At 44.4% G+C, this 16,048-nt stretch overlaps 1 protein-coding gene across 7 annotated transcripts in view; it reads right to left on the bottom strand.

The window, feature by feature from the left end:
- Positions 1–16,048, bottom strand: part of Bach2 (BACH transcriptional regulator 2) — a 349,677-nt gene that overhangs the window by 50,154 nt on the left and 283,475 nt on the right.

Genomic DNA, 16,048 nt, shown 5'->3' with positions numbered 1-16,048 from the left:
ATACACACATTCACACACACGAATGCACATGGACACACACATATGAACACACACGAATGCACATGGACACACACATATGAACACACACGAATGCACATGGACACACACATATGAACACACACGAATGCACATGGACACACACACATTCATGGATGCACATGGATACACACACACATTCATACATGAATACACAGGGACACACACACACACACATATATACATGAATGCACACAACTAAAATAAATCTTAGAAATGAATGCTTTGGGCTTAGGTGCCTCCAACTGATGCAAGTGTTATCGCTTTGGGGGGATTATACATAATTTTCAGGCATACTCATTAGTGCTAGGGTTCCCAGGTTACTGTCAAATTCCTACACTCAAGTGATCTTGCCTCTGTCTCCCAAGTAGCTAGGGCTCGGGATACCTTACTGTGCCAGCCTGTGACAGCTGGCAAGTCTTGTGAGGTTCAACAAGTCAGCCTTGAGAGCCCGCCTTCAAGTAGCTCTCCTCCACTTGGAATCTGAAGTGTGGAGGTGGAGTGGGTGTATGTTTTACTGCAAGGGTTAGTAATAAAAAGCAGAGTACAGACACAGCTGTAGAAAGCCAGGATGCGCTTACGGTGGTTTCTGACCAGACCCAATATTGGCTCCTGGTACCATAGAAAGGAATCCTGTCAGTTTGCGCCTTGGTGATGATGTTTGCTGGGGAAGGCAGACCTTCTCTTACACAAAGAGCCAACTAAACAAAGCTTCAGATGCAGATTTTTTTCTTCTTCACATTTTCAAAGGAATTTGAAAAGGCAGAAATCGCTAATGGAATACAGGGACAAAAATGACCAGGGTCGGTCATTTTCTACTTTCCGGGAACTATTCTGGCATTAAATGTGACTGAAACCATTTCTATTGACTGCCATCCCGTGTCATGATAGACCGTTACAACTTCATCATTTCCTTACATTTTTTGACCTCTTCTCTCTTTTACTGAAATATTTCTGCAAAACATAGTATTTATTTAAAATAAAAAGAGCCAAGTCCCCCATTCTTCTACCGTTCCTTTGTTTCCAAAGTCTTTCTGACTTTGCTTACGCTATTCTCCGTTGGCCTGGTGTACAGGAGGTGTATGTTAAGATTGATTTGTTCCTTCTTCCTCTGCTTGGCTCCTGGCTGCAAGTACACATCTCCCTTCTGTCTTTGGTTTAGGGACCACTGGCTAAATAATTGGCTCCAAGAGCCTCCTTCAGAGTCTGGGTCATTTACCTCGAGCTTGGTGCATACGGAGATCTCTCTCTTAAGATACTGTGGAAATGAGGAGGTTTCAGGGAAGGAAAAAAGTCCCGCTTATCAAAACGAAGGGCTTTTATCCCCATTTCAGAGCTCACAGCACAAAGGAACCTCAGCTTTCAGAAATCCCGGTGAAAAAAGCTGACAAGACACGAAACCTTTCTCTTTGCTGTTTTTCTTTATAATACAATGTCTATACTACAGGATTAAAACAACACCAGTTTAATTGATCCAATGATGTTTTTAGCAACAGATACACATGTCAACAAAGGCTCGTGTTCCTTCTCCTGGCCAGAACACGCTGAATCTGTTTTAGAATCACAAAAGCTAGGAAATTAAGAGTCGACTGGTAAATTCCATCCTTAATTCATGTTGTCAGGCCCGAATGTCACTTCTCCTCTGGTAAGCAAGATCACCCACTGTTCTGAGAATGAAATCTCAGATAGAGAGTGAAATCCGCTACAATGTCACTGTCGCAGACAGAGAAGAGGCAAGAGAACAAGCTTGAGTGCTCTCTGTGAAGCAAGACTGGAGTGAAGAACCAAAAATAAAGAGTAAGAGAGGTCGCATCAGACACAGGCCAGGTCCTCACTGTCCCTTGTCCTCTTCCTGACACATTACTGTTGTCCCAGAGGATATCGTCATGGCAGGGCGCTGGGTGCTGCTCTCACTACAGTGGCCTAAGCTATAACCAGTGAAAGACCGGAAATTAACCAGGAAAGAGCTCTATCTACAAGCCACAGTGATCACAACTGATAAAATGCTACAATTTTACACTTGTGTAAATGCTACAAATTTACACTGCAGGTGCGCTGATAGCAAAGGGGGCGTGTCTTCTAGCCCAGCACCTGCTGGCTTGATCCTCGTAATGAGTGGTCTGAATGATTCGCTTTCAACATTCCACGATCCACACTTGCTCAAATGAGATGATCACGCTCTATTTATACTGAGTCACTGTTTTAATTTTTTATGCCAACCCAGCAGGGAATCATGTGTTTAGCTCTGTTTGATCATGGCATTAATAAAATGGGTTACTAAAGAAATAAGCCCATGGTCTACCTCAGGTAAGAACAGATTTAGGAAGTGATTTGTCCTGCTCTCTTCCCATTGGCTCCAGAGTAGAAAAGCCACATAAAATAGAAAAAAAAAGTATTAACTCGCTTGGGACTTTGGTTTCCATTTTCTACTTCTTCACAAAGAGGTCTGCTTCCTGTTTATAAGCCTGCATTTCTTCAAGGCTTTCTCGATATTTTACAGGCCCTGCGCAGAAGTATCACCCACTGTTTGCTCTTTGTCTGTAAACCTTAATGTTATTATTTTTTTCACTTTTGCAACTTAGACCATGCACAAAGGAATTGCTGGGTTGACGCTTCCTGATAGCACAGAAAATGAGCCAGCCCTTATTCTGCTCAAAGATCGTTTCTCGCACTGAAGAATGACATTGCGAGTGAAGAACTCTTGTGAAAAATATATTTTTACTAGCATTTTTCAAGTATATGAATTTACAAACATGTGCAGAAGAACAGCTGTTACTCTGAACCTAAATTCTGCCGTTACATTTGTATCACAGATGTGCTGTGCTCACAGGAGAGTCTGAGCTCTCAGATTGGCTGGCTTGGATTGATAAGTGCCCATTTCAGCCACTAATGATGCTGGTTCTGGTCCAGTGACTGACCTCAGCAAAACCCCCATCTCTTCATCTTTCCTTCTTACGAAGGTGCCACGGATCTGCCACGCAGTTCCTTTGCCTTTTCCTCATCAGAGAACACATACCAGACATAGTGTGAGAATCGCGGGAAGAAGGATAGAGACTCACGGTAAAGCAGTGTAGCATGCAAAAAAAAAAAAAAAAACAAAAAAAAAAACAAAAAAAAAACAAAAAAAACCAAAAAAAAAAACAAAAACACCCCAAAAAACAACAAACAACAACAACAACAAAACAACAAACCGCTGTCTTACAAATAGGGTTATTTAATTTAAACCGTAGAGCTGTCAAGCTCCCGTTACCTCAGATGGAGCCTGCCTTTTCTGGAGTTCATTATATATTGAGGTTATGTTACAATTTACGTTAGGCTAAGTCGCCGGCGAGATACAAGGGGGTTAAAAATATTACACAGCAATGTCGGTAAATAGAGCAGAGTCACCTCGGCCTCTGAAGAGGCAAAGAAATCATCTCGCTAAATGAGGATCCGAGCTGTCCTGTACCGAGGCTGTTACTAATAAATAAAAGGCCTCTGGGAAAAATGCTGAGCATACGCTGGGCCCGTTTTCAGCTTGCATCAGCAGCTGCCGCCCCTGGGATCACATCTCGACGCACTCTACACCATATGTAATCACCGCGGTGCTGCAGCCGGGAAGACAATGAAAGAGCGTGGCATAAATCTATACTGAGTGGAATGCTAAATGAGAGAAATAGTACAGAAAGGGGGGGAAATAAACCACATTTTCAAGTCATTAGGAAGAAAGACTTTGACATATGAAGTGCTGCAGCCATTAATAGCACTTATCATATAGAGTGGAGACAAAGAGACAAATTAATCAAACTGACAGAATTGGGACGTTTTATGCTAATGCGGGCTCCCGGGTTTCAGTCTGCAGCCCCCCCCCCCCCCCCCCCCCCGTGTCAGGAAAACTGAAACCATTACAGGGCAGGAAACGGCATGAGTAGGATGCAAGCAACAGATCATAAAAATTCACCAGCAGCTGCGGCAGCACTGCCAAGAGCTCTAAGGCAACGCGGATGGAGACCTCGACAGAGAAACCACCAGCAGGCAATGAATGCAGATAAGTTGGAGAGCGTCTCCCATTCATGCATTGCAATTAACCATAGGCTTCTTGCTCATCATTATAGTGGGGGAAACTGAAGCCTGCAGAGCAAAGTCTGCCTCATACCAGTGAAGGCTGCCCAGGCTCCCCCGTTCAAGGCTATCCGCTCTCCGCCAGAGCAAGCTTCACCAGCACCTGAATTAACTGGTCGGATTGGCCAGGGCTTTGAAAACACGTAAATTAAACTCAGAAGTATTAACATGAGAAGTACTTAGAGGGAGGAGGGAAGGAAAGGGCAGGTAGTTCAAATACAAAGGTGAGAAGACTTTGTGTGCTTGGGTGGGCGGCACAGGGAAAAAGAACCAGAGACGGAATGCATTCTTATAAAACACACGCTGTTCCTGACTTAGAGACAACTCCCAGTGTGAGCGTGAGCTCGCTTGAGGGTGAATGGCAGGCGAGTGCCCATGAGAGCCCCTGGGAGGCTCTACCCTTTGTTCTCCAACTGTGAACTCCTGGGCGGTTGGTGGGGGCTCTACTAGCCCATTTATACCAATCTACAGAGATAAACCACTGCTGCCCGATACCCTGTCTCTCCCCAGGGGGAGCTTGTGTGTCCCTGATACACGGAGGAGATAGGCTGTTATAAGCTAGAATGCCAAGGATATTTCTCCATACAAAATAACTACGTTCACAGAAGTCAGGTGTGGCTGCAAGAGCGTATCGGAGCTCGCGCCGACATTTCCACATTTGTTGGCATGCTGGGTCTCTAGTCTTAGTGATCTGGTTTTGTTTTCTCTCCCATTCTCATTTAACGTACATGGTTCCTTTCCCTTTCTCTAGAATTCTGCTCTAATGTCCTCAAGTTCGACGATCTAACCGAATGGCTATCGTGTTACTTACTTTAGGTAATAGACTTGCTAACTAAAAAACACTGCGGCCACTGCAGAGAAATCAGGCACGGTGATTGCACAGTCTAAATGGGGAGACAGGGCAAACGTGGACCGTTCAACTGTAAGCCAATGCCATAGCTGCTGTGATGACCCAACAGAAAGACAAGGAGGGGCACTTGATCCATAATGGCCTTTTCTCCCTTGTTGAAGTTGTTCCTTCACTTTGCTCTCAAAGTGTTGTCTCATGCTCTCACAAGTGGCATCTACCTCTCCTTTGTACTTTGGTGGCCTTTCACTTTACACAGACTATGGACTGTTTACATGGAGATAAGTATCTCTTCATTGCAAGCTAGAAGACAAAACCACACACACACACACACGCACACACGACAGACACACAGACACAGACACACACACACAAAGAGACACAGACACACAGAGACACACACAGACATACACACAGACACACACACAGACACACACACAGATACACACAGAGACACACACATACAGACACACAGACATACACATACACAGAGACAGACAGACAGATACACAGAGACATACACAGACACACACAGAGATACACACAGAGACACGCACACAGAGACAGACAGACAGATACACAGAGACATACACAGACACACACAGAGATACACACAGAGACACGCACACAGAGACAGACAGATACACAGAGACATACACAGACACACACAGAGATACACACAGAGACATGCACACAGATACACACAGACACACAGAGACACACACAGACACACGCACACAGAGACAGACACACAGACACACACAGAGATACACACAGACACACACAGAGCACAGACACACACAGAGACACAGACACACACAGACACAGACAGACACACAGACACACACAGACACATAGACACACACAGACACACAGAGACACACACACAGACATACACACAGACACACACAGACTCATAGAGACACAGACACAAACACATGGAAACAGACACACACACAGACACACAGAGATACACAGAGATACACACAGACACACACAGACACACAGACACACACAGAGACACACACAGACACACAGACACACACAGAGACACACACAGACACACAGACACACACAGAGATACACACAGAGACACACAGACACAGAGACACACACACAGACACACAGACAGACATACAGACACACGCACCAATGCCAAGACCTGGGAGCTTATTTTGAAAACACAAGCATTATTCATAACCTATCTCTAAGAAAAACACATAGTCTGTGCTCAGACAGTCAACTTTGGACTTCTAGAATGAAATTTATCCAGACTGTCCATTCTGCCTTTCATTCCTTAGATATCAGGTCATGAAAAATACAGGCTGCATTTGTCTAAACCAAAGTCACGAGATCACGGGAAAGTCTCAGGCACTTGCATACGGAAAGTGAAGATTCTTCCCACAGCCACGTAACTGGGATATTCTTACATCTGACTATTTTAGAGGTTCCCTACCCCACCCACAGCCTGGCTAAAATGAAAACTGAAAAGCACACCTGGATGTACTGATGAAGATGGGGCTGCGTCCCTTCCTGAGTGCTGTGCCCATGTGCCCTGGCTTAATGTACTCAGGGGCTGCTGCAAGCCCTAATTAGCAGATTTTACAGGACATCATTTCCATCCTGCTCTATCCTTTGAGCAGTTTCATTGTATGCATTTCACTGTATTTCACCCTTTGTTTGCATCACTGTCAGGCGTCACCCGACCATGGGGTAGCAGACATGTTTTAGAGCCAATGAGTGACGTCAGAGGAAGCCTGTTTTTTTTAATGCATTGTTCGCAAAGACATACTTGAATCCTAACAAGATTTGAAGATGAAAATGGTCTCCTTTGCAGCTAGGCTTAGTTGCTGGTATTTGGAAAGAGAAGGATGTAACGAAAACACAAGACAGATGACAACCAGTTAAGATTAAGTACAATGCTGGTCAATCGGATCCCCACCGAGACGCCATCTTACATTGAGAGGAACCCACTGTTGCTGGGGGAGAACACTGAACCTGATGGAGGCACAGGACTGTTAAGAGCTCCCTGACATGAACATTCATGTGAAGCCAGACTTCTTCCCTTAATGGCTGTATTAAACTCCAAGAAATTAAGTTACAAAAGCACCAAAAAAAAAAAAAAAGTCAAATGTAGTCATAATTGAGACAACAATCTTAGAGGCAGTTTGCTATTTTCCCTCTTAATTCTTAATTTCCTAAAGACAAACAAACAAACAAACATGGGTTGGGTTGGGTGTGGTGGCTCCCACTGGGGACACTAAGGCCTGCCACAGTTACATTAAAAAATCCTGCACCGGAGTGGGTAGTGGCAATTCCAAGTAGCAATTCAAGTGCTGAGAATAAGCAACAGTAGCCATTCAGCTGTAGAGGTGCACATCTATCAACTCTCCCTTCCCCAAGCACCGGGGACACTGCGGAAGAGGAGGAACGTAAGGGCTAGAGGGTAAGGAGGGGTAATAGGAAATGCCGTCCCCCAGATAGAACACAAACTCACACCAACTATGGTTACCTACTGAAGACTGCACAAGATCTAGCCAGTTACAAATTCTAGTACAGAAGGACGAGGAGCTCTTAAGGCCCCGGCCTTGGCTGAGGAGCTACTGGCAGTTGATGGCTGTTGGGAAAAGGAAAGTCACTTTTTCACGGAGGCCAGAGAGCCCACTGGTACACTGCCCGTGATCCAGTGCCACTCTACATCCATGTGCTACGGGGCAACACCAACCGGACTTACTGTGTTAAAACAGAAAAGGACATGAAGTTTGGGGGGTCATGTGTGGGTGTGGAGTTAGAGAGTGGGGAAGGGGGTGTGGGATAACACAAATATCAAAATATGTCAAAGACTAAGTAAAAAAAGTGGAAATAGAAAAAGAGAAATGCTGTGTCTAACTAAATAAATAAATGAATAAATAACAGGTTGGGGGGGCAGTGTGAGTCTTCCACACCGCCTTTTCCTGAAGCCCGTCACCTGCATCAGGTGACAGTTATCACAAGGGGACAAAGTGTGGTTTTCTGCTCTGGCCTGACAGGGTGAGACAGAGCTCTGCATATGGGCAGTTAGCGAGCGGAGTGCCCGCCCACAATCCACTCTGCTGCTGTTGGCGTGAAGAAAGGTGTAGAACCAGGCTGGACGGGGAAGTGGTGGCTTATGGGAGAGGGTTTCTCCGTGGAGGGTGATGGGTGGTGCAGGGGAAACAGAGTCTAAGAAAGTCCGCCGGTGCGGGAGAGTCTCGGCGTAAAAGATGGTGGCCAGAGGAAGTAAGACGTTAAGGGGAGGAGTGTAGAGCGCTGGGGATGTGAGATTTGGAGGTGGGAGGAGGGAGCCTATGACTCTCAAAGCTCAGCAATACACTGGAAAGGCACAGGGACCTGCTGGCAGCAAGCCTGGAGCCCACACACTAAGACCAGGGAGAGTGTAGAAACAGATTTCCCAGAGGCCCTTTCTTTTTCTTTCCTTTTTAAGAGATTAAAAAGCCCCCCTCCCCCGCCCAGAATGGTGAGGTTCTGTGTTTGGACGCAGATAGAATCTAGCACCATTTCCCCTAGCCCCAGCTCTAGAGAGATAACAGAATTACACCTTAAGAGCCAGGCTTTCCAGGTATATGCTTGGATGTACCCTAGCTTGTACAGATTGTAATACGTACGTGACAATTGTTTGGTAGATTGCGGTGCTGTTATCTATGCTCAGTGACTCTATCGCTCCTCTCAGCAGCCTGGGGACTGATGTGGGAAGATTCTTCCTCTCCTTTTGGAGGCAGCAATCCTGGCGAAGTGCAGTGACTGTCTCCCTGAATTTACATCCTGATGTTTCACTGTCCGGTGTAACAAAGTGGCCCTAACGTGCTTTCCTTCCCCAATTCCTGCTAAATGTGTATTCATTCCTGTTTTGGTTATTTCCTCTTGCATGCTCGGAGTCGGCGTTTAAGATCAGAAACGAAGAGCCTGACGGTAGTGACCGCAGAACAGACTCTGGCTACCACAGCCAGTTCTCGTCGACTCCCCCTTTGGCTTCATTTTGCCTGCCTGAGGTTTCTGAGCGCTTCGGTCTACACATCTGGGGAAGATCCCAAATATGTCTGGGAAATCCCCTTCTCTTCGTCCTTTGAAATGTCTCCGCAAAACGATAAACCCATCTGAATGGGGCCCGATCCTTGCCTAGATTTCATGGTGTTTTTTTAGTATTTACTTGTGCAACAAATGTTGAGGACCTACTATGTGCCAGGGCTTGTGCTAGACTCTACAACAGAATGGTCTGCAAATCAGGGGCGAAGTCTGAGGCTCGCGCTCTAGTCCAATATAGCAGTCACGAGCTATGAAGTAACTAAAATTAAGAAAAATGAAAAAAATGTGGTTTCTCAGTCATACTAGCTGTGTTTCCAGTCCTCCTCAGCTCCAAGGGCAGATGGCTACCATCTTGGAGTGTGTGTTTTGGTCTTTACAGAGGTGGCCTCTGCTCTGGGATGAGCTGCAGCACTGTGCAGTGAGCGCGGCCTGGATGGTTGACTGAAGACACACAAACAACTTCAGGTCTTTTCTACCTCGCTCCCATCTTTAATGTCAACTCTGTTGTTCTCCTCTTGGACACGCCATTACATGGCCTTTCCTTGCTGCCTGTGACGTCACTGCCATTGTCTTGTTTTCCTCTAGAACTTTCTATGCCTTCTGTCCAATTGGTCCCTAAAGAACCTCAAGGCTTCTCTACAATACTTCCCATCTCTCGGCCTGGCATGGAAGGCTCTTTCTAGTCAGGCCTTTCTCTACGTGATATGTGAGCAGCAGAAATGATGCTACAAGCACTCCCACTGTCTTCCCTGTCCCTTCTGTGGAAGAGCATCTAATTTGCAAGGAAAAAGGACAATGGCAAACCGGGGTTTGACACATGAATTCCACTTGCTTGGTTCTGTTTTCTGAGGAAGGCTCTTTTTCTCTGTGGTTCATTATGTGGCTCAGGCTTATCTTGAGCTCACAGGAATCCTCCTGGCTCAGTCTCACAAGTGCTGGCATTTAGTTGTGCACTACCACACTTAACTTTGAGTTATACTTTTCAAATATATGCATAAATAAACACATTTTGGGGGGGTGTTTCAGAGACATAGTTTCTTTTTGTCTTGGCCATCCTAGAGCTTGCTATGTAGACCGAACTGGCCTTGAACTCTCAGAGATTCACCTGCCTCTGCCTCTCAAGGGCTGGGATTAACACGTGCCAGCATCGCTTGGCCACAAAGCTTTTTAAAGATGTTCTTATAGACAAACTGAAATTGTGGGGTACATAGTCATGTTTTTGGAAATCCTAGGATTAGGAGCCTGGACAAGTATACTTGCTGAACCTGGAGTTTGAAGGAATTCTCCCTTTCCCTTGTGAATGTGAGAGAGGAATGTGTAGGACTCCCCTGTAGTAGGGAATGGGCACTCTGGAGAGAGAAGCAGGAAAACATAGCTGAGGGTTGGGCATGAGGTGCTGAGCTCTTAGCCACAGCTGCTGCAGTATTCCTGTGGCAATGAGTGTGGACGGAGCAGAGCTGACGAGGGGTGGGGGACTCCCCAGTGAGGGACTCTCCAAATGTCTACTGTGTCTCATATTTTTGGAAGGAAGCATCTAACTGGGAAACCCCTCCTTCCCAAAGACTCTTTTCCCTGCAGAAGTGGAGGGGATCTGGTTGCTGGGTGGCATTAGGGGGCCCTGGCTTCTAGGTTTAGTGGTGACAGCCCATGTCCCTTCTGTTTAGTTTAGAACTCTAGATGTTGTGAGGCAGTAGCCAGGTAAGGGGAGGATGCTAATAGTCTCATATCAACAACACACAGAGATCCAACATCCAGCAATCCCCGTAGAGTCCCAGAGAGCAAGCCAGGGCTGCCTCCAGGGCCAGCATATGAGGTCATCCGGATGGCCATCTAGAGGGATGAGCTGCCAGTATCTCTGAAGTATTTATTTTTTTAAGGGAGGAAAATCTGACTCTTGAAATGATAGGGATTTTATGTAACTCTTTTGCCATTTTTTTTCTCTTCCTTCTTTTGTAGAACTAAGCCCTAGAAAACTGGTGTTGAAATGCTTCAGCAAGAAGCCAGGCAGTTGAAAGACCTCCCAACAGCTGTTAATGGTTGTAATGTGCAGGAACACACTGGGGCTGGCAGGAAGGGAGCCGAGAAGAACTTACAGCAGTGTCTTTCAGGATTCGGTCATTTGTGATGTTGGGGGGTGGGGGTGGGACCTGAAGAAGCTAAGCATGACTTATTGAAACCAGCAAAGGAGCCGGAGGGAGGAAGGCTATAGAACATCCCTGAGAGAGTGTGGAGAAGATGGGTCAAAGTCGGGGAGACTGGAGGGAGAGCTGAACCTTCAGAGAGGCAGACACACCTGGGAGACCAGAAGAGACTGCACTCTGTGCGCATCCAGACCCCCAGAGGAAAACACCAAACGTCATCTGGAACCCTGGTGCACGGAGGCTCCCGGAAAGAGCGGCGCAGATCTTCCCGGTTGCTGCCGCCGCGGAGAGGACTTAGGCAGTGCCCCACGAGCAAACTTGAGCCTTGGAACCACAGGTAGGACAAACTTTTCCCCTGCAAGAAACCTGCCTGGTGAACTCAAGACACAGGCCCACAGGAACAGCTGAAGACCTGTAGAGAGGAAAAACTACACGCCCAAAAGCAGAACACTCTGTCCCCATAACTGGCTGAAAGAAAACAGGAAAACAGGTCTACAGCACTCCTGACACACAGGCTTATAGGACAGTCTAGCCACGGTCAGAAATAGCAGAACAAAGTAACACTAGAGATAATCTGATGGCGAGAGGCAAGCGCAGGAACCCAAGCAACAGAAACCAAGACTACATGGCATCATCGGAGCCCAATTCTCCCACCAAAGCAAACACGGAATATCCAAACACACCAGAAAAGCAAGATCTAGTTTCAAAATCATATTTGATCATGATGCTGGAGGACTTCAAGAAAGACATAAAGAACTCCCTTAGAGAACAAGTAGAAGCCTACAGAGAGGAATCGCAAAAATCCCTGAAAGAATTCCAGGAAAACACAATCAAACAGTTGAAGGAATTAAAAATGGAAATAGAAGCAATCAAGAAAGAACACATGGAAACAACCTTGGACATAGAAAATCAAAAGAAAAGGCAAGGAGCTGTAGATACAAGCTTCACCAACAGAATACAAGAGATGGAAGAGAGAATCTTGGGAGCAGAAGATTCCATAGAAATCATTGACTCAACTGTCAAAGATAATTATGTAAAGCAGAAAAAGCTACTGGTCCAAAACATACAGGAAATCCAGGACTCAACGAGAAGATCAAACCTAAGGATAATAGGTATAGAAGAGAGTGAAGACTCCCAGCTCAAAGGACCAGTAAATATCTTCAACAAAATCATAGAAGAAAACTTCCCTAACCTAAAAAAAGAGATACCCATAGGCATACAAGAAGCCTACAGAACTCCAAATAGATTGGACCAGAAAAGAAACACCTCCCGTCACATAATTGTCAAAACACCAAACGCACAAAATAAAGAAAGAATATTAAAAGCAGTAAGGGAAAAAGGTCAAGTAACATATAAAGGCAGACCTATCAGAATCACACCAGACTTTTCGCCAGAAACTATGAAGGCCAGAAGATCCTGGACAGATGTCATACAGACCCTAAGAGAACACAAATGCCAGCCCAGGTTACTGTATCCTGCAAAACTCTCAATTAACATAGATGGAGAAACCAAGATATTCCATGACAAAACCAAATTTACACAATATCTTTCTACAAATCCAGTACTACAAAGGATAATAAAGGGTAAAGCCCAACATAAGGAGGCAAGCTATACCCTAGAAGAAGCAAGAAACTAATCATCTTGGCAACAAAACAAAGAGAAGAAAAGCACACAAACATAACCTCACATCCAAATATGAATATAACAGGAAGCAATAATCACTATTCCTTAATATCTCTCAACATCAATGGCCTCAACTCCCCAATAAAAAGACATAGATTAACAAACTGGATACGCAATGAGGACCCTGCATTCTGCTGCCTACAGGAAACACACCTCAGAGACAAAGACAGACACTACCTCAGAGTGAAAGGCTGGAAAACAACTTTCCAAGCAAATGGTCAGAAGAAGCAAGCTGGAGTAGCCATTCTAATATCAAATAAAATCAATTTTCAATTAAAAGTCATCAAAAAAGATAAGGAAGGACACTTCATATTCATCAAAGGAAAAATCCACCAAGATGAACTCTCAATCCTCATCTTTGGTTGGTTTATATACAAGTGTGCAATTTCTAGGCTTGAAAGTAAAATGATGCTATCTGGTGCTGGATAGAGGAGCCTTATTTTTTATTATGGCAGCTTGCTATTTTTGTAACATGGTGATTTGGTTGAACACAATAAAGTACAGTAGTAACTGATCTCCCCTTCTTCCTGGATGAGTGAGGAGATGATTAAATGTTGATGTCAGCATCCTTGAGCATATTCAGATGAGCTTCTGCTTCTGTTGAAAAGGATGCTGTGTTTGATTGTGGTCCGAAGCTTTGAAGCACTACTTGGCATCTCCTTCCTTGGAGGTCTCACTGTTTAAACATAACAGATTTGATAGCTTGTTGGTAAGGTGAGGTCCAGCTTGTCTCCACTAGGTCATCGTCATGTGAATCCGGTGGTTATACGGTTTTGTTCTAGGGATATTTCATTTTTTTAATAACGGTTTTAGCTGACATTCATGGAGAGAATGAATCCTTAGAACTGTGCCACTAGTGAAAGGAAATCCTGTCTAGAGTATGTTTCTTTACAAAGCTGTGTCACACCATCCTTTGGGCCCTCTGCTGGAAAAGTAGAATCAAGTCTCAAATAATGCCTTTTAAATTGTATCCTCTAGTATTATAGATGTAGGACAGTACTGTATCATACCTCTGTGGATGTAAAATAGCTTGTACCTGCTTTATGATACGTAGTAGTGACCGTGCTTTATCAGAGCTGTTTTTAATGATGTTGCTCAGAATGTTTTCTTTCCAGATGATGATTGAGAAGCTAATTTAAAAAAAAATGGTGCCAGGTACCACAAGAGTAACAGAACTGTGCTGTTTTCTCGGGTTTTGTTTTTTTACTTTTTTTTTTTTAATGGAGTGTGCTGGATGTCTCTACAGTTTTGTTCAGATGACTGCAGAACCTGGAAAAGCTGTTGCTGCTGTTGATGCATAACACACTGCTATTATTGGTCTTTTTATATAAATATAAATATATATATACAGATATATAATTTGAATTTTTTGAAACTTTAGCTGTGCTGTCAACTTTGGAAAAAAGTATCCCCGTTTATTGTGTTGAGTTGGCACTGTACAGAAATTAACAGCCATATTGGTCTAGAAATGTTGAACTTAAGTTTTTTCCATTTGTACAGGGGTAACACACTGTATTAAATATGTACGGTCTTATCTACGTGGGTTTGATTACAAAAACTAATAAAGTATTCTCTAAATTAAAAAAAAAAAGAAAACTGTTACTACCATTCTGGAAATCAGTCTGGAAATTCCTTAGAAAATTGGACATTCTACTACCTGAGGACCCAGCTATATCTCTCCTGGGCATTTACCCAAAGGATGCTCCAACATACAACAAAGACACATGCTCCACTATGTTCATAGCAGCATTATTTATAATAGCCTGAAGCTGGAAAGAACCCAGATGCCCTTCAACAGAGGAATGGATTCAGAAAATGTGGTACATCTACAAAATGGAGTACTACTCAGCTATCAAAAACAATGACTTTATGAAATTCATAGGCAAGTGGAATAAACTAGAAAATATCATCCTGAGTGAGGTAACCCAATCACAGAAAAACACACATGGTATGCACTCACTGATAAGTAGATATTAGCCCAAATGCTTGAATTACCCAAGCTGCAATGCACAGACTACCTGAAACTCAAGAAGGATGACCAAAATGCAGATGCTTCACTCCTTCTTAAAAGGGGGGACAAAAATATCCATAGGAGGGGATATGGAGGCAAAGTTTAGAGCAGAGACTGAGGAATGGCCATTCAAAGCCTGTCCCACATGTGGCCCATATATATACAGTCACCAAAATTAGATAAGATGGATGAAACTAAGAAGTGCATGCTGACAGGAACAGGATATAGATCTCTCCTGAGAGACACAGCCAAAATATGTCAAATACAGAGGTGAATTCTAGCAGCAAACCACTGAACTGAGAACAGGACCCCTGTTTGTGGAATTAGAGAAAGAACTGAAAGAGCTGAAGGGGCTTGCAAACTCATAAGAACAACAATGCCAACCAACCAGAGCTTCCAGTGACTAAAATATTACCCAAAGACTATACATGGACTGACTCTGAGTTCCAAATGCATATGTAGCAGTGAATAGCCTTGTTGGACCCCCAGTGTAGGGAATTGGGGGGAAGTACTGAGGGGTGAATAGGGAGGGGAACACCCCTATAGAAGGAGAGGGGGAGGGGTTAGGGGGCTGATGGACAAGAAACCGGGAAAGGGAATAACATTTGTAATGTAAATAAGAAAAACCCAATTTAAAAATGGAAATAAATAAATAAATAAGAAATTAATAAAGAAAAAAACAGTCGGGGAGACTGATGTTGGAGGTTCTTCGCCCGTGGGGTGCTGGACTGCATGCTGGGGGAGTTTTATGAAGATGGGCATTTCTGGTGCATTTTCAATCTGCTTTCCTTCTGTGGAGGGCTGACCCCATTCCAGGACAAAGAAGCCAGGGTAGGGCTGCTTCTCCTAGGAAACCACACGGAGGAGGAGGAGGACTGCTTCCGGAGAAGTTTTTAATCAATTTGCTTTCTCTGGGATTCTGAACCTCCGTTATCAACAGTGTGCCTTAAAGTCCAGCTTCCATTTCTTCTTTTGAATTATCTTTAGTCTTTCCATTCATTAACCCCAGGACTCCCCAAAGTGGTTTCTTTTTTCCTGTCTTTAACTTTTTATAATGATAGATAGGACAGAAGAAGCCTTTTCCTGCCACTCCGTTGGGTACACACAGCACAGTAAACACTCTCAGGATAAGCAAAAGCCGAGCCTTCGGCAACATGTCCATCTGGA

This window comes from Rattus norvegicus, chromosome 5 (genome assembly GCF_021556685.1).
Source record: "Rattus norvegicus strain SHRSP/BbbUtx chromosome 5, alternate assembly SHRSP_T2T, whole genome shotgun sequence".
NCBI classification, from domain to species: Eukaryota; Metazoa; Chordata; class Mammalia; order Rodentia; family Muridae; genus Rattus; species Rattus norvegicus.
Note: the sequence above shows the minus strand (reverse complement) of the source record. Positions and strands in the feature narration are given on the sequence as shown.